This window comes from Ornithodoros turicata, chromosome 5 (genome assembly GCF_037126465.1).
Source record: "Ornithodoros turicata isolate Travis chromosome 5, ASM3712646v1, whole genome shotgun sequence".
NCBI lineage: Eukaryota > Metazoa > Arthropoda > Arachnida > Ixodida > Argasidae > Ornithodoros > Ornithodoros turicata.
In genome coordinates this window covers 51,646,219-51,672,256 of record NC_088205.1, presented here as the reverse complement: position 1 = coordinate 51,672,256, position 26,038 = coordinate 51,646,219, and the positions used below count along the sequence as shown (strand labels likewise).

The 26,038-nt window shown below is 46.0% G+C and overlaps 1 protein-coding gene and 1 long non-coding RNA gene across 2 annotated transcripts in view; one reads left to right on the top strand and one right to left on the bottom strand.

Moving 5' to 3' along the window:
- LOC135394468 (ecdysone-induced protein 74EF-like) overlaps window positions 1-2,157 on the bottom strand; it is a 258,233-nt gene extending 256,076 nt beyond the window's left edge. Inside the window, exon 1 of the mRNA XM_064625211.1 lies at window positions 2,117-2,157. The gene's annotated coding sequence lies outside the window, so the exon portion shown is untranslated. The remainder of the gene's footprint in view (window positions 1-2,116) is intronic.
- The window catches only part of LOC135394469 (uncharacterized), an 83,804-nt gene that overhangs the window by 32,695 nt on the left and 25,071 nt on the right, over window positions 1-26,038 (top strand). The gene's annotated exons all lie outside the window — the stretch shown is intronic.

Sequence of the window (26,038 nt, the reverse complement as noted above, 5' to 3'; positions counted from 1 at the left end):
TTGTGCTGTTAGCTGTAAGTAGGTACGCGTAGTGTTCTGCACAAATTGAACAAGAAGCTCCTACAAGACGAATACTTGTTCCGCTTGTGGCATTTCCTCCGAGTCAAATCTGCTAAGCACGATTAAAGGAGTTCTGGAAACGATCCGTCACAGACACTAAAAAGTATCAAAGGTCTGTTGGGACTCAAGGAGAGACAAAGAGAACCGGCTGGTTTGACGGCGAGAGCCCAACAGATTTATTTTCCGCGGCTACGCGGGCGCGAGATGATGAACGAGGATGATGATAGCACCGCTGGGGCTGCTACAGGTCTTTGCAGTCTCTTTATTGCCGGAAAACAGAGGAAAAGGAAGAGCGTTTGGACAGCGCCATCTAGACGAAACAAGGCCTGGTCTCCCGCACATTTCTCGCCCGCAGCAAAGCATGCAATTACATGCAGTTTCAGCAAACAGTTGCACCAGCACCACCAATACCACGATCGTGTCTCGTTAGTAATGCTTCTCGTCAGTAATGCCACTGCCTTTATTTGTAAGTATTAGTATTGGACAGTTTTCGAATAGGGGACCCAAAAGAAGTAGCGCCGTAATCGCTGTACATGCCCTGAAGCCAAACAACGCTTTGGACTTTAGGTACGCACGTTATTTTTCGAAATTAGCCTGGCGCCTCAAAGCTGGCTGGTGTCGTTCTCTCGGCCAGTCGGCGTATGGATGTCGTCCGCGAACGGCCGAAAACATTCACAGGAGAGCCTTTGTTTTGCGATACCAGTTGTTTTTGCTAAAGACGCAATATGTTTACAAAAGGCGATTTTTTAGTACTTGATATTTCTTTTTGTGTGTGTGTGTGTGTGTGTGTTGTAAGTTGTTTGTTGCAGGGCTGCAAGCGACGAATGCAAGCGCACAGCTCCGCGTTATGACAACTGTAAAAGTCGTATGCAGGGAGACGCCGCTGCGTACATTACAGCGCTTCCGTATTGGGACTTCCATACTCACGCAATCCTACTTTCTTTTATCTTCTGTTGGAGATTTAGAACATTACCGAGCTGCCCATTTGATGCACAGCCTTTAAGATATAGCGAGCAAAATGCAATAAAAATACCTTAGTAGCCCCTGTAACGCATTGAACGAAATTACGGCTGCGTTCCAGAGATATCCTGGGGAATCAGTGCTTCAAGCTATACCTATAACATGACTATGCTCCAAGGCACAGTCTGGAGCTGTCGTGTGCTCTTGAGATTAGCGTTCTGTTTGATTGTGATTTACGCGTAGAAACCGCGTGCATTCAACACAGCGCAAATCCGGTTTCGGTTTTACCGAAGCGTAGGCGGGCGCACTTTGGTCGCAGGTGCGTGTACGACCGATATAGGGGCGAGTGAGGACTGTTCTGTGATATGCGAAAACGTGTAGAGCCGTCATGGCTTTTTACTCTTTCGAACTGCTAACTTGGATGCTTCCACCACTCTAAAAACAGATGGCGGTGGTGGTGGTGCTTCTGAAAGAGCTCGCCATTGCTCGCTCATCGTCGCTCGCTCGCTCTCGCTCATCATCGCTCGGCATCACAGAGGTGGGCAACGTCACGACTAACGCTCTGGAGGAAAGTGCGTCCTGGGCCGAGTTCTAAGGGAACTGTGCCGACATATGTCTGACAACGTCTGAGGAAAATCCAGGGAAAACCCCAGACAGAACTTCACCGCATAGCACGTCGTGCGCCGACCATTGCCACGAATGGTGAGGGCGAAACGTATAGGGCGTAAACCGGAAGCTTGTGAATGTGACGTCATGGCAGCTAGAGTCACTGTGACTCTAATTGCAGCCAGAACCTCTCGCTATAAAATTTACTTTTATAGTCTATATATATTCTACATACATTCTATATATTTATATATAATCTATTTAGATTCTATATATATTCTACATATGTTCTATGTATATCCCATATATATTCTATTTATATTTAAAAAAATTTAAATTTACTTTTATATTATATGTTCTGCAGAGCGACCCCGGACCCCACATGAACCTCACGCCCACTTTGCCACAAAGGATGAATAAAGTGTTCAAGCAATGAGCAATTACTGTGCAGGCTAAACGATGTGAAAAATGTTTCTTCGGCAACACTCACCGCCACATGAATACCGAGTGGGGGGGGGGGGGGGGGAGAACCTGGAAAAGAAACAGGAATAAAAGCATTAGTCGTCTATCCAAAATGGGTTCGTCAAAAAAAGAGTCATGCCGAGACACATGTTTTTCACTCCAAGGAGAGCCTGAAGAACATACCCATTACTTTTTTCACGCGCTATATCATGGCATGGAGAAGTCACAAAATGCAGGTCAGCTGGTGAATCATGATATAGAAACGAGAACCCCGAGACAGAGGAACACGCAGGGACGACAACATATTCTGTTGTGTCGTCCCCGTGTGCAGTGATGGGTAGTACTTGAAGTATACAAAGTACTCAAGTACTACTTTAAGTACGTTTCTGAGTAGCTGTACTTTACTTTAACCACATTATATCCATATATATGTATATATATATACACATTTCCAATTGCGCGTAAGTACTAGACAATGGTCTAGTGCTTCCCATGAAGGTGCTCAAGTACTCGACCGGAAATGCAAAGACACAAAAATGGAATACATATATCAAGTAAGTTTTGTGTCCAGAAGCAGTATTTTTGAACAAGAAAGTCCTCCTTTTTCATAGTATACCGAGAGGTGCAAGGAGGAATAGTCTGGTACTAGTGTAGTAATAGTCTAGTAGGAACAACAACAGCATATATATATATTCTGATGATGAAGTGGGGAGGTTTTCCACTCTAGGAGTGGAACGCTACCCCATGGCTAGGGGGTCTAATATGAGTGGTGACAATGATGAGTGATGACGATGAGAGATGACGGGAATGATCGGAGCGGTGATGGCGACGGTGAACGTAATCGTGATGGTGGGAATGTCCGAGAGCGCTGCTGGGGTCATAAAGTCTAGTAGGAGAAGCCTAGTCTAGTACTTAGCTTAGTCTAGTAATGTGTGTTTAGTGTACTAAATTGCCTTCATATGTGTACTATTCAAGTTCTGCTGCAGGTGTTACTTTGTACACTGTTTCTTATTCCCTTCTCTGTATAAGATTATGTTTCCTCGCTACTGTCACCTACAGGGGGTCGATGGGCTCAGCAGTCCGCACTGTGCGGCTTTTCCCCCAGGCCCCATTCATCGCTGAATGGGAAAATAAATGGTTGAGATGAACTGAATAAATCAAGAAATAAAAGTATTTTCCACCAACACAGCTGATAGCCTGAGCAGCTGTAAGCGGAAAGTATGCCATCTGTTACAGTTCACACTCATAGGCAAGCACAATCATTAGCTGGGCTTCAAAACTAGCATCGGACAAAAGAAAAACTACTTTGCAAAAATTTGCAAACAAAAAAACACAAATTCGCAACACACTCTCTTCCTTAGTCCCATTTTTTGCATGCTCATACACATCGGAAGTTTTTCGTCTTCAAGATGTACAGACTAGCCTGGATTATACAGCCTTAATTCGCTTGCAATGTACTCGCAATGTACTTGACTTTAAAGTGTTGCAATGTACTCGCAATGCACTTGACTTTTTGACTTGTGCTTTAAAGTACAATTCGCAGTACTTTATACTTTAAGGATGTGGCACTTTGTACTGTACTTCAAGTACCGCGATGAACTTTTTACCTTACCTCAAGTATATATAATTTTGGGTATCTTGCCCATCACTGCCTCCGTCTCGTGGTTTTCGTTTCTATCATCCCATAGTCGGCGCTATAGACAAACCACTTTCTTACAAGATGATGAATGGGGAGTTTCATCACCACGGGCGCTATAGGAACCCAAACTTCAGAGCCGTATATTGAAAGGGAGTCTTGCCATTGGGAGGAGTCGCAAAAAGAGGCTCGGCCTGTCAATCACAGTTTCGCTCCTCTGATTGGTTTGTCTTTTACCAAGGGGGTCGCCATGACAACATACTGCCACCCAAAATGGCGACGAAAACACACACAGTGAAGCGGGGATTTCGTGACAAAAAATTTTCACAGCCTACCTCTCCTGTTGTTTGCGATATTATTTATTTTTTTTGTTTTGGCATCGTTATGATTCAAAGGTTGCTACTGCACTAGGGGGTACCTGTGTGTGGCGTATTAGGTATGTTGATGATTTCCTAGTTTTGTATAAGACAAGTCCCCACTTTGGAGATCTTTCTGAGGCCTTCTTTCTGCGTGCTTTTGAGGCTCATGCGGAAGGACTCAGATTCACTTTCGAGTTGCCGGAGTGTGACACTCTCCAGTTTCTGGACCTAAAGTTGAGTCGGAGTAGTACGCATGTGTGTTGGACTTACAGTCCGAGGTCTAAAAAGGGAGTCGTACCTTTTGATTCATGTCACACCAAACTGGTTAAAAGGGGAATTGCGTCAACGGCACTTTGGTCTTCTTTGAGAGAATCATGTGAGTACGAAATACAAAGCAGCTTCGCCTCTCAGGTCCAGAGGCTGATGGAGGGAGGCTACCCGCTTTCACCTTTGCAGAACGTTGCTGAGATCGTACTGCAGAAGGTAAAGGGCAAGGAAAGAAGGCTGCGGAGCGAGTTGAGGGGCAGGCTTATAATAATGCCAGACATTCATACCTTGTCTCACAATTTTAAAAATGTGGCAAAAAGGCATGGGATAGTTCTGACTGCTCCTATGAAGCTCCAGGTTTTGTGCTCTATAGTCAACAACCCAAAGCCCACACGTGAATGTAAAGTGCAACACAAAAAAGAAGCTTTTGTGAGTTGCCGACAGCAAGTACAGCATACCGCTCTCATGCGAACGACGATATATTGGGCAAACGGGGCGCTGCCTCAACACACGGATGCTTGAGCATAGGGCAGCAGTGTCCAATTCAACTCCCTCAAGACACCTTGCCGTTCACTGTCGAGCATGCGGGTGCAAGCCACCTTTTAGACAGACAGTGGTAAAAGCTATGTTTAAACAAAGGATAGCAAGGGAGGTAGCTGAATAATAAAGAACGGGGGTATGTGTGTAAGCCAGCCCTCCATTGACCTGTCTTTGGAAGAGATAGCATATCTGCATACGATATGATCTCTGATGTGGATTAATATGTTCGGTACTTTGCCAGGCATGTGTGGCAGGTGTGAAGGTGTTAGATAGTGACGGGTTATCTGTTAAGTATGAGTGGTAACAGTGGGGGGAGCAGTGGAGCTTATTCGGGTGTTTAAACCTGTTCATCGTAGATGCCATTATTTTCCTTGTCCGTCCTGAAATAAATATTCTGTCAGTAGTGCGTAAGCAGCAGTGGCATCAACTTCGTGTCTTCCCTGTGTTGTTCATTGCTGCATTCAACAATATTTCACAGACTACTGTGATTATACGCCGCGAATGCACATCTTCATACACGTTTCTCGGAAATCAGTTTCAACTTGCGCTCACTTATCGATATCTACCCCAAAATAATACGTTTTGTCGCCGGTGTTACGCCTAGTTAACATTTGCGATCGCGGCGATGTTAACGAAATCATAACAAAAAAACGGCACTGTGCTGTACAATCTTATATGGGACCATGGGACACACGAAAGCAGATGTCCGTCTTGAGACCCTTCATCAAATTCCTGCAAACTACCGGCCTGATTGACTCTCTCTAAAACCCTGTGAGCGTCGTCAGCATCATCCTCATCACCATCCTCTCATTTTTCCCCAATAGCAATGGGGTAGCATTCTGCTCAATGAGCGGAAGTCATCCCCATATCATCGTCATCATGTATTTCTCTCTCTCTCTCTCTCTCTCTCTCTCTCTCTTATATTTAAGTGCTGATTTCATGGATATAAACATTCTTGCCTTTTATATTCGAACTATTCATGTAGATTTGTTTAAAAATCATACCGACGACAGAATGTGTCCCAGCAGGTGGTTCTGCCGGCAGCGGTACAGCAACGGAAGCAGACGACAATTCCCGACGTGCATTACGCTCCCTAGGTGGCGTTCACCAAATTTGCACCAAAAAATCACTAGTTTTGCGGACTGCGAGAGGTATCCATTTCAACCCCATCCAATCCACTTGCCACCCAAAATTGCGCAGCCCATGTTGGATACGGGGACAAATAGTGAGGATAGGTTGATTGATAGCGCCCCATATTTCAAGACTCCATTGGTCGGAAAGCTGAAAAAGTGGGTGGAGCTTCAGGTATAGGCATGACCCATTAATGGCCAGACTCCCTTTTAATATGCGGCTCTGCCAAAGTTGGAAGCAGATTCCTGTTATCGTCGTAAGAACTACAAATTCAACATGCGGGATAGGATGCAAACGAAGAAAAATACGACGGCGCTATTTGACCTTGTGGTTTATAAATACGCTTTATGTCGTTCTCTCACACATTACAATGAAGAAATGTGGCTGTGGCAGGGAGCACATTTAGGTTTTAGAAAAATATTAACTCGGCCGTTATTACACGTGACACCTCACGCGTTAATGCAAAGCAACGCGATTGCGGTTTTCGGTTGTTCAATGGTATGGCCATTGACATTGCCGAGTTACCAGCCTGAGTCCAATAAGACGCCCTTACATGAAAAGTCATCGTGCAACTCAGACCCAGTGAGAAGATTTCAAAGTCAACCCTCGGTAATGTATGGCAGCAAGTGTCTTGTCTTGTCGTCTTGTAGAGATTACATATGCGTGAAAGCTACGCCTTTCATATTGCTTCCTAGGGTGATAAGCTGGAAAAGGACTGATAACCTGGGTGAAAGTTTAACAAGCAAGTTGAGAGTCCAGTAATTGTTTGCCGATCGGAGAGAAATGGGATAACATCTGAGCAAACTTAGTAGCCACCTAAAATAAATAGCTAGAAATATTGCCATAGTGCAAGCGTAACATCGCTTTCAAACTTTTTGCTATTTCTATAATCAAAACAGCCCTAACGCTGTGTGAAATGAGAGCTTCCACTTAGGACGCACGTAGCGGTATCTCCTTCTAGTGGCACACGTCTTCTAGAGTAGAGTTTTCATAACGCAGGACACTGTTGCGTTCTTTGCATGCAGGGACGCTATACGGCTGACGACCAAGACTTACAAAAGTAAATGATATAGGGGATTTTTTTTTAAATTTCGAAAACATGTTGCGCCGTTAATAGTATAACATAACTGATATCGCAAAACTTTTTTTTTTCTTTTTGTTTCGGCCGCCTGCAAGCAACACGGCCACGCGAATTCTTGCCGGTCGCGAGTGCAGCGTGCAACTTTAGGGCCCCACGCTATCGAAAAATAACGCGCGCACCCCAAACTCAAAGCGCGGTTTGTGTTCTGGGCATGCGTTGTGGCGACGACGCAATGTCATTCGGTCCTTGATTGCGGTTTACGTGACCACGAGAGGAGGCAATGAGTCCGTTTTGCGTTCGATTTGGACGTTCCGGCAAAATAAGAAAACAGGTGCAGCTGTCATTTTCGCGGGTTCTTGCGAATTTAAAAACAAATTGTCAGTTGCAACGAAACAAAACAACTAAACGTGTCGCTGCAGTTACGACGTAAATAGCCTGTGTGCGGACGCAACAGTACTGGAAATGATTGTTTGAGCTATATAAGTACCCTGATGGATTAATGACAGTGTAAAGTGCGCTATTTCTTGCCAGTTATATGACAACCCAAGAGCGATGCCTTCCAACTGGACTAATAGCGGAAATAGCGAATGTGAACAATAATAGAGCGTGTCTGTTTTTTGTGTCCGTGCTTCTGGTTTCATACGTAATAGAGGATGAGAGAAGCACGGAGGATTTTGTTGGAAAGGCTACACCACGCGCCCCTCTCATAGCGGAACACTGACTCGCATCCCTCGGTCTCCCCCCCCCCCCCCCTCTCTCTCTCTCTCTCTCTCGTTGCTACTGCTCCTCACTCCTTGGAAACTGCTCCTCGCCTCTCTGGAGCTTCCCCTTGCACATATGTAAAATAAACGGTTCTCTGCTACGCTTGGAGTTGGATGTCTCTTGCTGAGGCTCAAATACACACAAGTCCGCCACAGAGATAAAACATATTTCACTGATCCGAGGCCATTTTGTGCGTTCACCTTAGCCTCCCCCCCCCCCCCGTTGCAAAGTGTGTATAATCTGAGTGGAAATAAAACAAACAAGCAAACAAACCTCTCGTTGATGACCGTTCATACTCTTTATTCTTACACTCCAGTTCCCTTAAAAGCTACCCGATAGATTATACATAGGCTATGCATTATCAAACGAGTTGCACAACATGCCTCAACTGAGCCTTATTTCCTGAAGCGAAAAAAGAAAAAAGAAGAAGAATATGAAAGAGAAAAAGGAAAGTGGTCCACCAGTGTACATTTTGGATAGCACATGCGGCCTGCTGAGATAGCTGCCTGTACGAAAATTGTTGTGTTACGTCCGTAGAACGTTTTGTTTTGACATTTGTACAGTCCTACAATTCTTATGCACAACATACACAACATAAAAAAGAGATGCAGTTTTGTAATTTCCCCTCTAGGAAGTGTGCCAATTCGCTAATGTTCGTAACAATTTTTTAAAGTAACGATAGTGAAAGGATATGCGTAGAAATGTCCACTCTGTTCGTTTCATTTCACCAATAACAGAGCAGGGGCCAAAAACAAAAGCAAGGTCAGGACCTACAACGATACTGACGAAAATCAGCTCCCTTTCGATACGACCTTGACTATCGCAGCGCCATTGGATGGATGAATCCTGAAATGTTTTTAAAATAGAAAAGAAGCGCTATGTTCGGCAGGATTTTGCGCAACATTTGTCCGACTGATACTTTCGTAAAAGGTCCTACAACCGCTGTAGAACGCCATGGTCCTAGAATTGAAGCTCTGCATAAAATAAAGCAAGATGCGTTCTCCCACATGTACGCTAATACAGTTTTTTTTTTCCTTCTTCGTTTTTTTTTTTTTTTTTTGCAGCTGCAGCAGCAGCTCTAGATTAAAAAAAAGAAACAGAGCTATGAGAGCAGCATATAGATGCCGTGTTTGCAGTTAAGGTACAGCAGGTAATGCAGTGCGGACACCCCTCGAAGAGAGTACGCCACTGCTAGACTGACTAATTAATACCACCTAATAGGTTAAGGCGGGGCAGGATGAGACACGGGGCAAGACGCGACATTTTGGGTTCCACGCCGGCTGTCGCAGAGACGCGTTATGAGTATTATCCGGATTGGTGTTTGCGTTGAAGAGAGAGAGAAAAAAAAATCGATTACTTCTGCCTGGAGTGTAAAGCCCGCAAAAAAAAGGCGCGATTTTCTGTAGTGTTTTTTCTTGTCATATGTGCAGTAGCGTCTCGCAGGATTATTCTGCCAATGTAAGTCCACATCCTATTTCTTTATTCATTCATCTTGATATATGCAATAGAAATAGAAATAGAAAGAAAGAAAGAAATATATGCAAAATATGGGCATTCTTCGTTACCCGTTGTTTAACAGAAAAAATAATGAATCCGATTATATGCACGGGGCAAGACGCGGCAATTTAATGTATAATTTAAGTTTAATGCAATTTAAATTTAATGTAATTTAGAAACTGATAAGTCAACTATTAGGTGTACGCTTGTTCCTCAGATATTTCTTTGTTGCATATTGCCTAGTATTTACCAGCAAATTTTCCTGTTCCCTGGGATATTTCCAGCAAAGCAGAAGCGCACTCAAAAACGAGCGAGCAGCGACACATCAGACTGGCGGTGCCTTGTTTGCAAAGGACGGTGGAGGGAAATAGCACCGGGTTCTGTGTGGTTGTATTGCACATCATGTGGGCGGTGTACTTAAGGGGGCTGTGTAGGTGCTTGTATTGCGAAAACTAATTTGTATAGTTAATTACCACGGCGTGTCATCCGATGTCTCATCTTGCCCCGAGGGTTGGGGCAAGATGAGACAATCTGCACTTTCGAATAGTTTTGTTCTGTGTTTATTTTAGAACCGGCTACATCCGTTCTCATATCAGAAGCTGTAGACCTCTCGGAATGTGCCTATGGTTAGCTTTTTTGAAAAACACGAAAAATAAAAATTCCATATTCAATTGCAAATTTATCATCTTGCCCCACCTTCCCCTACTAATATTAACTGACTAATTATCCGATATTCATTAATTAACACTCTTTCACTAGTGGCTTTCGGGCAAAAGATCTGTTTAAAAAAACCTTGGAACGAGCACAGACGTTGAAATATCCATGGCCGAATTTTGCTATGCAAATAAATCGAAACGACGCGGAATAGGAGAGCGGGGAGCACGGCGCTCATTCTACATCAGAGTAAGATCATCGACTATATAGCACTATATACATGCCGCTGAAAGGACTTTCCCAGGATACACAAACCAGACTTGTACTTAGCCTAGGTGCTCTATACTCAAGTTACCCTATCTTAAGTACTTTTAGGAGTAACTTGGTATCTTAGAGGTACTTTTATAGGTCACCTAGCATATAGTATCTTAAGCACTTTTTAGCAGCAACTTATGCTCATTTCTTAAGTTACTCCTGAGATACTCCTGTTTCAAAATTTTTTTTTCGGGAGACAAGAAGGTCGAGAAAAAGATTTAACGTAACGAATATTAAGATTTTTGGTTGGCCGTCTGGTTTGGTCATATATGGCGAGCGAGGAACGGCTGTAGGTGTAATCAATTGAAAGAAACAGTTTATTACAACAATGGATGCAGTTTAAGGTGGCTAGCTCGCTAATTACGTCCGTTTTCCGTGGCTCTTCCTCTCCCTCCTCCTCTGAGCACAACATCGGGTATCCGCGCGAGCGACATTATAGGGGCGACGTGTTCGCGGAGGAGAGCATGCACCAGGAAGATACAGCGGGGAAACAAGAGTATCCGAATGAGTATCACTTTTTATCTTCGCTTCGTTTGTATTTGTTTGACAGCAAATTTCACAAACTGTAACTTGATAGTATGGATTGGATTGGATTGGAAAAGAAAAAAAAATATGGAGTATCTCGACGGTAAATCCATATAATCACTTTCATAAGTATTCAGTATTCTAGAAGATACGAAGGCAGAAAAAATAGGCGATGTCAAGTTGCCGGTGGTGAGAAAATCAAAGAGTGATATTAAACGGTAGGAACAACTTATTTATTTACACATGGTAAACAAGACTTTCGTGCACGAGTCTGCACTTCTTCAGGTACCTGAAGAAGTGCAGACACGTGCACGAAAGTCTTGTTTACCATGTGTAAATAAATAAGTTGTTCCTACCGTTTAATATCACTCTTTGATATTCAGTATTCTACTCAAATACTTTTTGAGTAATTTAGTTTCTACTCAGTTACTCTCTTGGTAGTAGCTAACTTAAGCATTTTAAAATCACTTTTGCCTCGCAAACTCTTATTTTCTTTCTTTTTTATTTTATTTTGTGCAGTTATCATAACATTTCGACAACGTCCGGTTGAAGATTTAAAAATACCACCCGATCTACCTCTTGCAATTTGGCATGTCGAAGCAACGTGGATAGAGCAACGGAGGAGTGGACCTCTATATTCCCGGTTGCGAAATCCCCAATCTGGAAATTCCCGTTGTCGAAACAAGGAAAATCAAGGAGAATGCTCAATTGCTTCGTAAGATGGTACGCCATGTTTAAAAACACGGTATCACTACTTAGCCACCCAAATGCACGGGTTTTCGATGTATGTCCAAGTCGTTTTAGCGAACGAAAGCCAAGCTTTAGCAGGGCAGATACGACGGAACACCATGTCAATTAGTTTATTATTAGGTTAGTTCAAGTTCGGTGTTTGCATTCGTATGTCCATGTTAGCCTAAGTTCGCATTTTATAGTCTGCGCATTTTATAGTCAAATAACGCTTATTTTCAGTAGTTTATTTTGCAGCGGGGATTTCGGTCACTTCATTTCGAGGTACACCCACGGCCAGCAGCGGTACGCGCCAGGCCATCGTGCGTCGATTCAGTACTCTTTTGCACTTGTGCGGTGACAACACAACATATGCATGTGAGTCCACGACGGACGATAGGAGCTTCCTACAAGGACATTCCTTCAAGGCAAAGGGAAACCCGAGAAGGGAATCGCCACTTTCACTTGTATGGCCTACAACGTAAGTCACGAGGAAGGAAGCTCACAAGGACGCTTCTCCCGTTGCTTCCCCGTTATCAAAGGGGGACGTTCTTTATAAAGAGACCAACCCAGTCAAGTGGTGCCGTGCAACTCTTATGTACGAATAAAACGACAGAAAAAATTGTCTGAATATTGGGCTGCTTCGTGAAAGCACTTGGAGCTTACAAATCATTGTTGAGAAAACCTTATGTAAATCTACTCCCAAGTATAATAATTATTATTGTCGAGTAAATTTAAGGCATTAAAAATCGTTAAAACGAGGGCAAAGAAGCAGAAGTGCTGGAACAGTCGAGGCAATGCACCCACACTCTAAAAACAGAACTTCACCGCATAGCACGCTGTGCGCCAACCATCGCCACGAATGTTAGGGTTATCGCTCCTGATACAAGGAGAGAGTAGGGCGTACGCCTTTTTGTGGCAATTATCATATATCCAAGTTGCTAGACAAAGGCGTACGCCCTCCTCTCTCCTCGAATCAGGAGCGATAACACTATCATTCGTGGCAATGGTTGTCGCACAGCGTGCTATGCGGTGAAGTTCAGTTTTTAGAGTGAAGATAATATCTGCCGCAGGACATTCGCGACGATGAAGGACATGCAATTTCAAAGCCAAATCGTAAATTAACAAAGCGATGTACGGACGGATTCTGTGCATATATGGGTTCGAGGTTACTCACTCATTTTTAAGGTGACATCACTCCAATTAACTATAGGTTGAAAGAGAGCTACAGACAGACTGAAACTATACGGTGAGGGTGGGTCAAGAATGCGACCAGGACGAGCCAAACCGCTCCCCACCCCACCCCCAAATGGCGATTATAAGGTTAATTGCCAAAGGAGATAATGCCCTTGCTTCTCACCGATTTAGTCCAGAGTTACCATTGTGGCAAGTGTGCCTCACCTCAGTGTGATCTCTATTTTCAGACATTGGATCGTAATTCCAATAGTTTTCCCAAAACGTAATCCCCCCCCCCAAAAAAAAAAAAAAATAAAGAAATAGATATGGTCTCAGCACGATGAGAGCTGAAAAAGAACTCTCAATTAATTGTCCACCACAACGTAACAGTTCGGTCAAAATTACGTCCTACCAAGTTCTTTTCGGGAATCGAATCCTACAGAAGCGCTATTCTTACAGTATGTGTCACGTGTCTTTACCGCTTCTTGCTAAATTCGAGCAGGACTCGAAAATGAACAGGCTGAGCTTGAACAGGAGAGAAACTTGGAGTGATTCTTGAGCCGGAGGTGAAGCGACAGGAACGGTGCAATTCTCGATTGGGTCAAAGCTACGGTGCGGGTGACATGGTACATACTGACGCGAAAAAACAGCGCAGAAACGGGACGTGAAATAGAGAAAAACGAAGCGCTGAGTGTCGACTGCGGTTTATTGGGAAGGATTGGAAGGACCTCGTATCGAGAGAAAGTGAATCTTGGAGCACATATATCTTTTTCGTCTTGCCCTTGTAATGTACACGATACGTCAGTATTGGCTCTGTCGCGTAAATCTTGCCATGTGCAATCTTGTCCCGGTGAAACAGAGCCACAAAATAGGTCGAGATGGCCCACGGTAAGCCATTTGCCGCAGCAGTCGTCAGGCTCAAGTTTCGAGTTACTGCTGCCTCACGCGACGACGTACCGTGTCGCAACGGCAATCTGTACTGCATCTTGTGAAACGTTTCCTATTTTTGCAGCTAAAGATTTTAATAGGTAAAACGGAGACTTCGCGTGCGCTAATTTGTCGACTATCATTTTTTCTGTTACAGATATGCAAACCTACCCCTGGGGGTGGGGGACTGATCACCAAAAGGTTACTTTTTAACAAGTTATACACCACGACTTTAATTGTAGTAGCTCGTTGGCGTACACCGCCCGCGAGACCTTTTATTTCGTCACCACCACCTTTCCAGATATAATCCTGCCTGATATTCGACAATACCCTTTGGGCTCACTTTGTGCCGCAAAGAACTGGACGTCAGGGCACTCTCACTATTTCGGGGAGCACCACATAGACACCATTCAAATGCACACACCAGCGATTGGTCGCTGATACCAATTTTATCTCGACAAACACAGCAGTCGATTATTAATCGATCGCTGCGCTTATTCCCGCACTGTGTAGAAACTGAGCAAAAGCACAGAGGTGCCTTCCACGTTGAAATTTGAAACTGCTCTGCAACGCGTCGATCAACGCCAGTTCGACTTGGCCAAAATTCTCGGGCCATGGTCAGACCCCTCACATCTGATGCAAGGCCTACGAGTTGTTGCTGAGTTCCTCTCCAGCACTGGACTAATGAACGAACTCTAACAGGACACCTTTCCATCATCATCACTTTCTCATCCCTTCCACAAGCGCAATGGGGCACCGCAATAACGCCGGGGAATGACCCACCACATCACCATCCATTTATATGTGTGTGTGTGTGTGTGCGTGCGTGTGCGTGTGTGTGAAATTTCGTAGCGATCTTATCTGTCCTGAGGAACACCTGGCATTCCAGCCCCAGCATGTTGAGAGAAAATGTTTGAAATCCTTGTGAATGAATTATTTGGAACTTTCGTGTAACACGCTAGAATATCGCAATAGACAACTTGTAAGCCCCCGCTTGACAAGAACGTACAAGATATGTCGCCCTCATTAGTCTCCACAACTGGCAGAGGCCCCGCAATGGGGATGGGAACGTGCAAAGGGGAGAGCAATTAATGCGTGCGAAGTGCACATGCTCGGCGACAACCAGAATTCCAACGATGATGAGTGCCAGACGACTCGGAGTCACCAGCAAGAAAAAGCGTTGGCCAGAATCCAACGCATCGTTACGTATATACTCCCTTGGAAGTTGGAAGCGCCTTCTTTGAACGACGCGTAGGTCACGGCACACCATCGAGCCCAAAAGCTGGAGGTTTCCGGATGGTGGCTCACTTGAGCGCACGTTCCTGTTCACGCAGTAGACAGGAGGAAGAAAATTGCTCATGCTCGTTGTCTCCTTCCCATATTCTACCGCCGACGTAATTTGTGATCAATTAAGGCTCAGTATAGTTGAACGAGCTAAGAAAACGCGAATAGATGAGGAAAAGGCCGACATGGGGGGGGGGGGGATATGTTTATGGAAAAAGGAAAGGGAGGAAAGGTTAGTCAGGCGTAGGCCGACTTGCTATTTCTTTAACAAAATAAAATAAGAAACGAAAGAAAAAAGGAAAACACACACGCACACATACACACAAAAGGGGCCTTAGAGGCTGGTCGAGAGGACGGTGGCACGAAGAAAGCTCAAGAGAGTAGTCGTAACCGCCCCTGGTTGTGCAGGACCGGGCCGAGCAGGGTGGCCAAAGAGACGTTAGGGTAGTCAAGTTGTCGCAAGTGGCGTTGGAGGATGAGTCTTTGAGAGAGATACCGGTTGCAGGGTAATAGGTAGTGCTCAATGTCGGCTTCCACGAAACAAGTTGTGCAATTGGGCCGAAATGGCTTTATTTCATACTTCTAGCATTGCTGTGAAAATCACGTAGAACGCGTTTTAAGTTAGTTTCGATTAGGGACGAGCCAACCAAATCCTCGAATCCTCGAATCTTAGGGATTCGAGATTCGGGAATCCGAATCCCAGTGCCCAAAACGGAGAATCGAATCTTTCAAATCCACCAGCCACGTTTCTTTGTTTCTTTTTAAAATTGGCGCCTCGGGAGTCTTCCGAAAGCCTGATTGGCCTAAAAGGTTCATGACCACCCCCATGTCAGAACTCCTGAACACACACACACACACATAAAGAGACGATGATGAGATGGGTCTGACGCCTGCCAGCAGGCTGGGCGCTGCCCCAGTGCCATTTCTAGATAGTGAGAGATGATGATGGAGATGAGGATTCAGGTGATCAAAGCAGGGTGGAGAAGGCCTGTTGATGACAGGAAATCCCAAAGGTGACGGAGACCTTGGTGCATATGAACGCTACTGACTATGGGCACAGCACCTTGCCTATGGTAGACGGGCGGTGGTCGATTGCATGCATTCCGCGCTGCAAAATCTCGCGCTCCCGCTGGTAGTCAGTGTAGTCCATAAGTAGGTGGTGCAGGTCAGCGCGCACATTGCATGATGCACAAAGGTCCGATGGCGCACGGCCAAGGCGCTGCCACATAACTGGGGTAAATGCAACATTCAGCCGCATACAGTGAAGAAGAGATGCGTAGTGTCGCGGAAGGCGACGAGGAAGCGACAGAGAGATAGACGGATCTACTGCGTGGAACAGAGAGTAGGGTGTCATGTCATGCAGCCACTGTGATCTCGTCTTGTCTGCAGAGATAGCACGAACGAGGGCCCGACGGTCACCTTTGGGCAAGATGATAGAGTGGGCTGAAGATATCTGATGACCTCGTAGGGCAGCCTGGGCAGCCTCTTCAGTGCCGGGTATGCCCACATGCATGACCAGGTACCCACTGTAATACTATGCAATGGCCCAGGTCCAGCAGCTCCTTGTAGGATTCAAGCACGTCAGCAACAATGGACATGAGAGGACCGCCGCGAATGCCCATTGTTGCGAGGCATTGGAGAGCAGCCTTTGAGTCTGTGTAGAAGACCCATGGTCGAACTGAACACTGCAGAATCTTGCGCATGGCATGGCAGAGCAAAGCATGCAGCTCAGCACATGTTGACGACGTCGGATGCAAGAGACGGGAGATACCAGTTATGTTTTCGGAGGGAATAACATAGCCGCATGCGGAGCTGGTTTCTGAGGATGAGCCGTCCGTATAAAGACAGCAGTAAAACCTGCATACAGATCGCTCATCATATCCAATGTGAACGCACTGGACACACCTGCAGCAACATCATTCTTTCTCTGCAGTCCCGGGGGGGGGGAATTTATTGACAGAAAAAAGAAAAAGAAAGGGGGAAAGGTCAGCCATGCAGCACGCCGGCTTGCTATTCCCGGGGAACAAATAGCGAAGCAGATGGTAGAGCAAGGGTCCAAGGTGGAGTTGAACGCGCCTGGGGCTCAACTTGAAAACGTGGCAGGTCAGGCTGAGCACATCGGATGCATAGCTGATAGAAAACGCAGTAGGCGAGACCCTGAGCGGGTGAGGATGCTGGTGTTTTTTTAACAAAAATCTGCATTAATTTAAAACCTTCAGCTGTGTTTTCTTGTTTGTTTGTTTATATCGCTCTGGACTGAAAGAGTTCAGGCAAGGACTCTTACATTAAGTTTAAAAGTAACATGGTCTTGCTTTTGATGGTTCCTTGGTTTTATGGAAAGAATTCAGACTCGAGAGTTTATCTATTTCCTGTAGTCGATGAACATCATGTTAAATAAATTACATTTAAGAAGAAGTAATGAGTATGTTTTCTCCTGAAAGTAAACTATTATATAATTTGTTTTAAACAAACAAAGATATCAAATTCTGCTTCAGAACACTTTTCAGTATATATATATATATATATATATTTTTTTTTTTTTTTTTCATTTTGGACTTTTTTTAAGAAGGGATTCGAAAGATTCGAGATTCGTAGGATTCGTGGATTCGCAGAGCCTTTATTGATATTCGGATTCGGAAAATTCTGGATTCGTCCCATCTCTATAGTTTCCATATTACATTTGGCGTCACATCGCTATAAATTACATAGAGCCTATGACGTCGACGCTCTGCTGTAGGCGAAGTCTTTCGAGTAATAGCTCATGTTCGCAAATTCTATTATGCATCTGGAGCCGCGTGTTAGTTGATCTAAGAGCTCGGTATCCTGACTAAGGACGGCAAGTTCGCCTGCACAGTTAGCGGGTCTGCCCTGGTTCATGTCTCCGCCTTTTTATCGTGGTTTTAATGGACACATCTCGTTGTTCGGCGAGCTTTTGGCATTAACGAATCAGAAAACTGAGCCAATTTCTCCAGAAGGTGGAACGCGGAGGAACTAGAGATCTTCGGCTTGGCATTTGCGTCCAACGAAAAGCTGGCTTCATGTGGAGGCGCCTTGTGGTATGGTCGCGGTAACAAAGTACACCTTGCCGCTTACATCAGGAACTCGCAGTACGAAAGAACACAAAGGGTGTGCGTGTGTTTGGGCGGGGGGGGGGGGATCTGTTTAATCGGCAGGAAAAGGACACGGGGAGAAGAATCTGTTCGATTGCCTATACCGGGTGTTTCAGTTAAATCCCCGGGCTAAATAATTCGCGAACGGGTGCACCAATCCACGAACTTTCTTTTTTACAAGTATCTGTCCGATACCACCTACAAGCTGCACACCGTGTGAATGAGTGGGAGGCGCTCATTATTAAAATAAAAATGCAAATGAGTTTCGTAAAAAAGCGTAACTTCTGAAGCAGGGCGCTGTCGGCATTAAAATGGGTACTACCCCTTTTGAGACCTTCAATGGACACCTTTTAGAGAAAAATCTGCCATCGAAGCGGGTCATTTGTTGCAGTAATTAATTGGTTTCGGTTTACGTATTTTTGTCGCGGCTGGTCGCGGCGCAGCGCAAAAGGACGCTCTTTCACTCCCTTATCCATCAATAAATTACGTCCTTACATTAATGAATTACACCAATGAATTACACCAATGAAATACGCCCTTTTGCGCTTCGCCGCGACCAGCCGCGACAAAAATACGTAAACCGAAACCAATTAATTACTGCAACAAATGACCCACTTCGGTGGCAGATTTTTCTCTAAAAGGTGTCCACGGAAGGTCACAAAAGGGGTAGTACCCATTTTAATGCCGACAGCGCCCTGCTTTAGAAGATACGCTTTTTGACGAAACTCATTTGCATTTTTATTTTAATAATGAGCGCCTCCCACTCATTCACACGGTGTGCAGCTTGTAGGTGGTATCGGACAGATACTTGTAAAAAAGAAAGTTCGTGGATTGGTGCACCCGTTCGCGAATTATTTAGCCCGGGGATTTAACTGAAACACCCGGTATAGGTGGGGGGAACTTCATTTGCTACACTTAAGGCGCAGATATAGTCCAACGTTTTTGGCGTCGCACTTGGCGACAGCCGAAGTCAGACACGCCAAGCAAAGCGATCCGGGAAATATGCGTTTATAGTCAGACGCGCGTCAGCAGTGGCCTGCGACCGTTGCGCATGTGCAAAGTCGCTCTCACTTCAGCAGCGCGACTGCGACTGCGCTGATCTGACTGCGCGAGCGCGGTCGGCGAAAAATAGAACATGTTCTATTCTGCGCGGGCGACGTCCTATAGCGCGTTGAATGCCGCCGGCCGCGCTAGCCACTAGACTATAGAGGGTGTGATTTACCCCGGCGTAGCGCAACTGTGCAGCGCACGTACGCGCAGCACAGTTACGTCGGACTATATCTGCGCCTTTATTCATCCGTCAGCTCGTCTGGCGTGTGTGTTCTCTTCGAAAGGATCTGCACCTTTTATAGGAAGAGTTACCCAGGCATAGTTGTATCTACAGCGTACGACACACCACACCACCTTTTTTGTTTTCTTTTTTTACAAAGACATTACAGATTACAGACACATTACACTTTATGGCCAGACTCTTTTCGTAGTGTTTGTTTTTCAGTCATTTCCGCCACCGGTCGACTAATCGTCTCATTGATTGCGATTGGTCAATCGTTCACTCTATTTTCCCGCTCCCAGTACACCAACTCATCTCTCAACTCTCTTCTCCCTTTTATTTTTTTCTTTTTTGGCTATAGTCGTGACGATGCCCACTTCAGTGCGGCCAACAACGGAAAGCTACTTCGACCCCTCCCCCCCTTGTATACCTGCAACGCTTTGGCCCATGCCCTAGGGCTGGATGTGCTTGCGCCTGTGAAGCAAATGCTACTTCGTAGTTTCCGATTCTCCAAGAGTAGGTGACGTCACCGACGTGAAACATACACGCGTATCCTTACCTGTTTGCTTTCGTGATTTGGAGAAGCCGGCGGTTGTAAAAGTCGCCGTATGATTTCCCCCACAACTAACTTTCGAAGCACTTTTACGGAGGATGTGCGCATAGTACCACCATGCAGTGTCGCCACACCTCCACAGAAAAAAAAAAGGGGGGGGGAAGCACGAGACGAAGGAGAAGGCAGGTATAAACGTGGATGGCTACTTCCGTTTTAATATCCAAGATCAAGATTTTCTTTTACCAACGTGATGTCACATATTCCAATGTCATTCGCGTATATCAAATCTGATGTAGCATGCCGTGTATAGCTTTCATAGAAAGCGAGTGCCACTTCTCGTTCCTTGGCGTTTCTACGAAGGAAGCAGTCGCTAACCGAGAACGGGAAGGAAACGTCAAAAGGAGGAAACATCGGTTACGTGCAAGGAACCATTTGCAGGATTGCGTTACCGAGGGGGGTGCGGTAATTTCCCCTACAAACACTGGGAAGGCCGCGGAAAACAACGCACACTACTAGGCCGCATGCAACTGACCGCTTGGTATTGTGTAGCGAAAACCCTAGAGATGCCGTAACTATGTTCAAACTCAGGGACGACCAGGCATTTTCCCAGCAACCCCCGCCACACACACCCCTAATCCCCCCCCCAAAATCTTACATCACCCCTCCCCACTCCCAAATGCCTGCCAAAGACCAAAGTGTCTCGCAGAAGGGCCGAAAAACCCTAAAACGCAACAAATACGGTGGCAAGTACCCCCTACGAAAGTGCAACACCCCACACGCATGAGATACAAATCCTGCGCAAATCCTTGCGGTGACAAACGCTAAGGCAAAGTGACCCCCTTCCCTCGGACATCTCTAACGGAGTTTACCCCATAAAATGCCCACGACTACTCCACCCTATACGCACTATCGCACCCCTCACACTAGTAGCGCGTAGAGTGCCCCGATGAACTCCCTCTCTCTCTAACAAACATAACAATGGATGAATGCGATAAAGAACACTGGCTCAGGGGTACGCGCTTTCCAGGTGTTACTTGCATAAGAAATGTCTAGAAAACGTCCTTACAGAAACCGAAACGCCCCTTCTCGGGTTTAACGCAGCTGTACAAAACATATAAAATAAAGAACGCAAGAAATGGATCGTATAAAAACCTCGCGTGTATGACTCAAAACTACAGCTTTCTCAAACGTCGGTTGACGAGAGTACCAGAGATGCTTCGGCCGACGAGCGAGGTGAACGTGCCGTGGTGGCTTGTGCGTTCACCTACATAAAATGAAAGCGTCCTTCCGAAGGCAACAGGTGGCCACGGCGTCGAACGTTCCGCGGCGAGAGGACGTTGACCATGCCAATGACCGCGTGCAGCGGCTACGCTGGAGCTTGGCGTAGCGTTGCGTCCGCTCACCTTCGCCGACGCACTGCCATAATAATTGAAGACTTGACGAAGAGATAAATGAGAGTGTTTCAGTGTTACGAATGCAAGTTTGCGGAACGAAGTTCGTTTACGGAATTTGTTTCAGAAAGGGCGACAAGTCGGTGTGGACATATTCCACGTTATCGCTGCTGTAAACCTGGCATTTCGTTGATTACGGAGCAAAACGTAATACGAAATCAGAAACAATGCACGACGACAGATGATGGCACTGCAGAAATGTAAGGAAATAGTGCTGTGGCACACTGTGTCATGGTGAACATACCGCGTCATGAACATTATGAACAAACCGCGAAATACTCGTATTAATAAACTTGTTAGCTGTATGTGCACCGTAGCCGACTGTCAACTCCCACAGAACCAGTGACCTAGCCAAACAAGTAGGGCGACCCCCCCCCCCCCCAGAAATTGTGCCTTTGTGAGTGCATCTGGGAGAGGGAAATGATAGTGAGATGCCCCTCCCGCATGTAGAGTCCCCGTAGAACCCCTCCCGAAATATTTTTCTGGCTACGCCGCTGCACAGAACTGTAGGATATATCGGAGGTTCGTCGGCTTACTGTGGTCATCACGAGCCACCACGTGAGTCCGTTGTGAGTCTCACAACGCAATGAGAGTCAAGACAACTAACCTTAGAAGCAACTCGCGGTTGAAGCTGTACGAATGCTGCTGCTCACTCGTTACAGACATCTCATTTTTTATTTTTATTTTTTATTTTAGCGGTCACCAATCACTCGTTGCAGACGCAAAAAACGAATAAGAGCCGGAGAGAGGAGTTTCCCGGATGTAGTGAATCCCATCTCCAATTCCCCGCTAACTTCCGTAGTCCTTGCATATTACAGCTTCGCATAACACCTAATAATCATGCTTAGTGCACTTCTTGGAAAGCGGCGTAGCAAACTGTGCGGCAGTGTACGAAGAGCAAACAAATGACTTATTCTTCTTGGCCCCCTAGCGCCTGAGATCCCGCCTATTTGTCCGCCTTGGTCTTTGGTGGGCTATTCCACGGTGTGTGTTTCTTTTGCGCGCAACAAAAGAAAATATGTAGAGAAAAATGTAGGCGACCCAAACAAGCAGAGGGACGCGCCTGTCACACCCGGACATAAAATAGTAAAAAGAAAGAACGAAAGCGTCGTGCTTTCGCGGTCGCCAAGATCCGGGAAAGAACAAAGAAAACATGCTGTCGTCTGCGAAAGGGAGAACGTCACCATCTTCACACAATTCGCTTCAATAGAGAGCTAGTCCATCGTACGCTATCGCCTTTGCGCACGTACGAGATAGCGTTGGTGGTTCTGCGCACTGTGCGGCTCTCTTTCTGTTATGGGCGTGCGCAGAACTATCAACGATATCCCTTACATACGCAAAAGTGATAGCGTACGATGTACTAAAACTCTCTAATGCCTCGTTTCCTTCCCTATATAGTATTAGGATGAGGAGGCGAGGGACAGCATCACACAAGCAGAGATGGGGAGTAATGTTCGGTAATTAGTAATGTTAATGCACTATACACTTTGTGGAGGACTAATGAGTGACTAATGAGGAGGACTATGAGGACTTTGAGACTTTGTGTTGTGTCGTCTGTTTTTCGTCTTTTCCCAGTCTCGGGTTTTCGTAATGAATAATGTCATCACATTATTTGGGTTGAAGGTTCACGCATTCTCTAAAAGCCATAGGTGGGCATTTTGGTGAAACCTCACTCGCCCTCACCCTCACTCGCCCTCACGAGCACATGCCCTCACTCGCCCTCGCCCTCACGGCCCTCACAGACACATGCCCTCAATCGCCCTCACCCTCACGGCACTCACAAACGCAAGCCCTGAGGGTCTTACCCTCATAATGTCTCCTGTGAGTGCACTCATGAGGTTGTGGCAAAAGGGCAAGGGTGCAGGCCAGCTGGTACATGGTGAAAAAAATTTTTCACCATGAGGTTGTGTCCCTCATGACACCTCCTGTGAGTGCACTCATGAGGTCTGAGGGGCGCCAGGTCTCTGTGAGTGAAGTCACTGGTGAGGCCTGAGGTATGTGAGGTCAGTATGAGGGCATTCAGGAATGAGGTCAAATGACGCATGATGTGGTTCCAGCGACACAACCACTGGCTGTGTACACTTTAAAGGGCTGGTGTGCACGTATTTAGCAATTTCGTCTACGTCGCGCTGGGAACACAGCAAAGCGTCCTGAGCTGACTGATTACTTTACGATATGGTTTCAGTGACCTAACTACAGGCAGGGTGCACTTTAAAGGGCTGGTGTGCACGTTTTTACAAATTTAGTCTATGTCGCGCTGGGAACACAGCAAAGCGTCCTGAGCTGACTGATCACTTGGCGATATGGTTCCAGCGACCCAACTACAGGCAGGGTGCACTTTAAAGGGCTGCTGTGCACGTTTTTACAAATTTAGTCTATGTCGCGCTGGGAACACAGCAAAGCGTCCTGAGCTGACTGATTACTTGGCGATATGGTTCCAGCGATCCAACTACAGGCAGGGTGCACTTTAAAGGGCTGGTGTGCACGCTTTGCGGCGCTAACACGGAATTAAAAAAGAGAGAGAGAGAAAGTACTAGTATTAGTGTAGCGTAAAGTCGGAGCTTTTCGTGCGCAAGGAAATAGTGGGTGCACACTGCCAACTTTGCTTGCTTCGGAGCGGACGCACCAGTCGCATTGTCTTACCAGATGGCGCAGTAACCATTTGCGTTTCGTAAGAAACAAAGTATACACTAACCTCTCACCGGTGGCATCACACTGCGTGCCCCGAGTTCTATGCGTGCAGCGTGCACAAGAGGCTCAAACGCAATTTTGAGTTAGCGGTCGTGGTGGTGGTGGTGACGAACCGGCTTGCCGTTGTTGGCCTCACGTATGTGGGCTGCGTCACGACTGTAGCCAGGATGAGATGATATGGTGTGATAACAGATGAAGGAATGATGACGGCCGAAATTTAAGATTTAGGGCTGTCAGTGCAGAGTTGCCGAGAAGTCCGAGCGACGATAGCGAGAGTTAGCGACGATAGGGGCCAGTACGCTTTGCACCACTTGGAAGCAGTCATGAAAAGAAATTTCCTTGCCCGTTAGAATGGTTACGTCGTGACAAGGAAATAGCACATGCGCACAGTTTTATGTAACTCGTTACCTATAGTAACGGTCGGCTCTGAATAGAATAGTAGACAGACTCGCAGCGGACCTACAGTTTGGTATTCAACGCCCGAAACGAAGGAAAGACTGGCGCCACTAATCTTGTTACCGTCTGGGTACATTCGTCAGATAAGAAGTTTTAGTAGGTCTGACGCAATCTACGAAAATGATACGATCAAGGATGCCGCCAAACCCAAGTTCAGCAATGTGATGTCACCGTTATCGTGAACACCTTCTTGACTACTATAGCCCCTTATTTCCACCGGTCCCAACGTCTCGTTTCCCCCGCCTAATAATGGAAATGGCGGCGTGTATTAAGAAAGGAGGAAGTGAGAAAACGTGTAAGAGTGAAAGTGGAATGAGTGAGTGAGTGGATGTGTTTGTCCCTTCAGATGACGAAACCTTGGAAGTCATTGGAGAGGCGTGTTAGCTTAGCCCAATTGGTAGAGCCCTGAACCGGCAATCCAGAAGATGTGGGTGCGAGTCCTGCAGCTGGCTAACCTTTTCAGTTACTTCCTTCTCTCTTCATTCATTGATTGACTGATTTGTAAAAGCAAAAAATAGAGCTGTTAGTCCCGAGCCACTCGGGACTGGCTACTCCAGGACGCGTTATTCAGAAAAGAAAGGGAAACTACACAAATCTATACACTTTGAAAGGAATGGATGAAAACATCACAACAAAACTTGGCACCAAAGGCAACAGTTTAGGAGAGTCCATTTCTCTTCATTCATTGTTCTTAGGCCTTTGTGTGTTTGTCCTTTCTTCTGTTTTCCAGCCTCAGAACATCAATGTCCACAGTGCGTATTACACGTAAGGTTTGTCTGCCTGTATGTCTGGCGACATGTTGCACGTGCCGCAGGGTAGGACTGAGGACAATTTCGTATACCTGGGGGTACAAGGGCGACTGTAGGAACACGTGATGCATAGCAGCAACTAATGTAACTGTTCTCCCCTTCCCCTCCCTTCCTGTTCCCTCCCCCCCCCCCCGGAGCAACACCGCTCGTCTACCCAACGTTACCCCCCCCCCCCCCCCCCCGCGGGGGTTCTTTGAGGAGTTAGTGAGAGGTAGTTCTTTGAGAGGAGATAGTGGTTCCCCTACATGGAGTCCTAATCGGCGATGATGGAGCAACTGCAGATGGGCTTTGGTCTCCCTCAAGGTTGTAATTAAATGCGATTTTTCCAGCGATAGCGTCGTGCGATTTTCAATGAAATTTTCCTGTAGCACTCGTACTGTCGTATGTACCCACACTGCGAATAACGCGAGAGATAGCCAGTAAGTATAGATTGCCTGCGAATTTGGTAGCTCAGAGCGTCCGTAAAACTGTATTTGGTATAGCTTGCAGTATAGCAGGCACAGGTGATGTTGTTTCAGACAGAGATCAGCTGCTATTAAGTGGTTAATATACGGTATCCCTTAATCGTCGCACATAGAAACTTAATTTCGCATCTCTCTGACATATAACGAGCAGAGACCTGTTCAGTAAGAGTGGTACGTGTAAAGCAATAAGGCCCTGCTTGGCTGGTTAACACACCAGCGCCGCCAGAACGCGTAATTAAGTACGCCCCTGGTATCAGAACTACGTA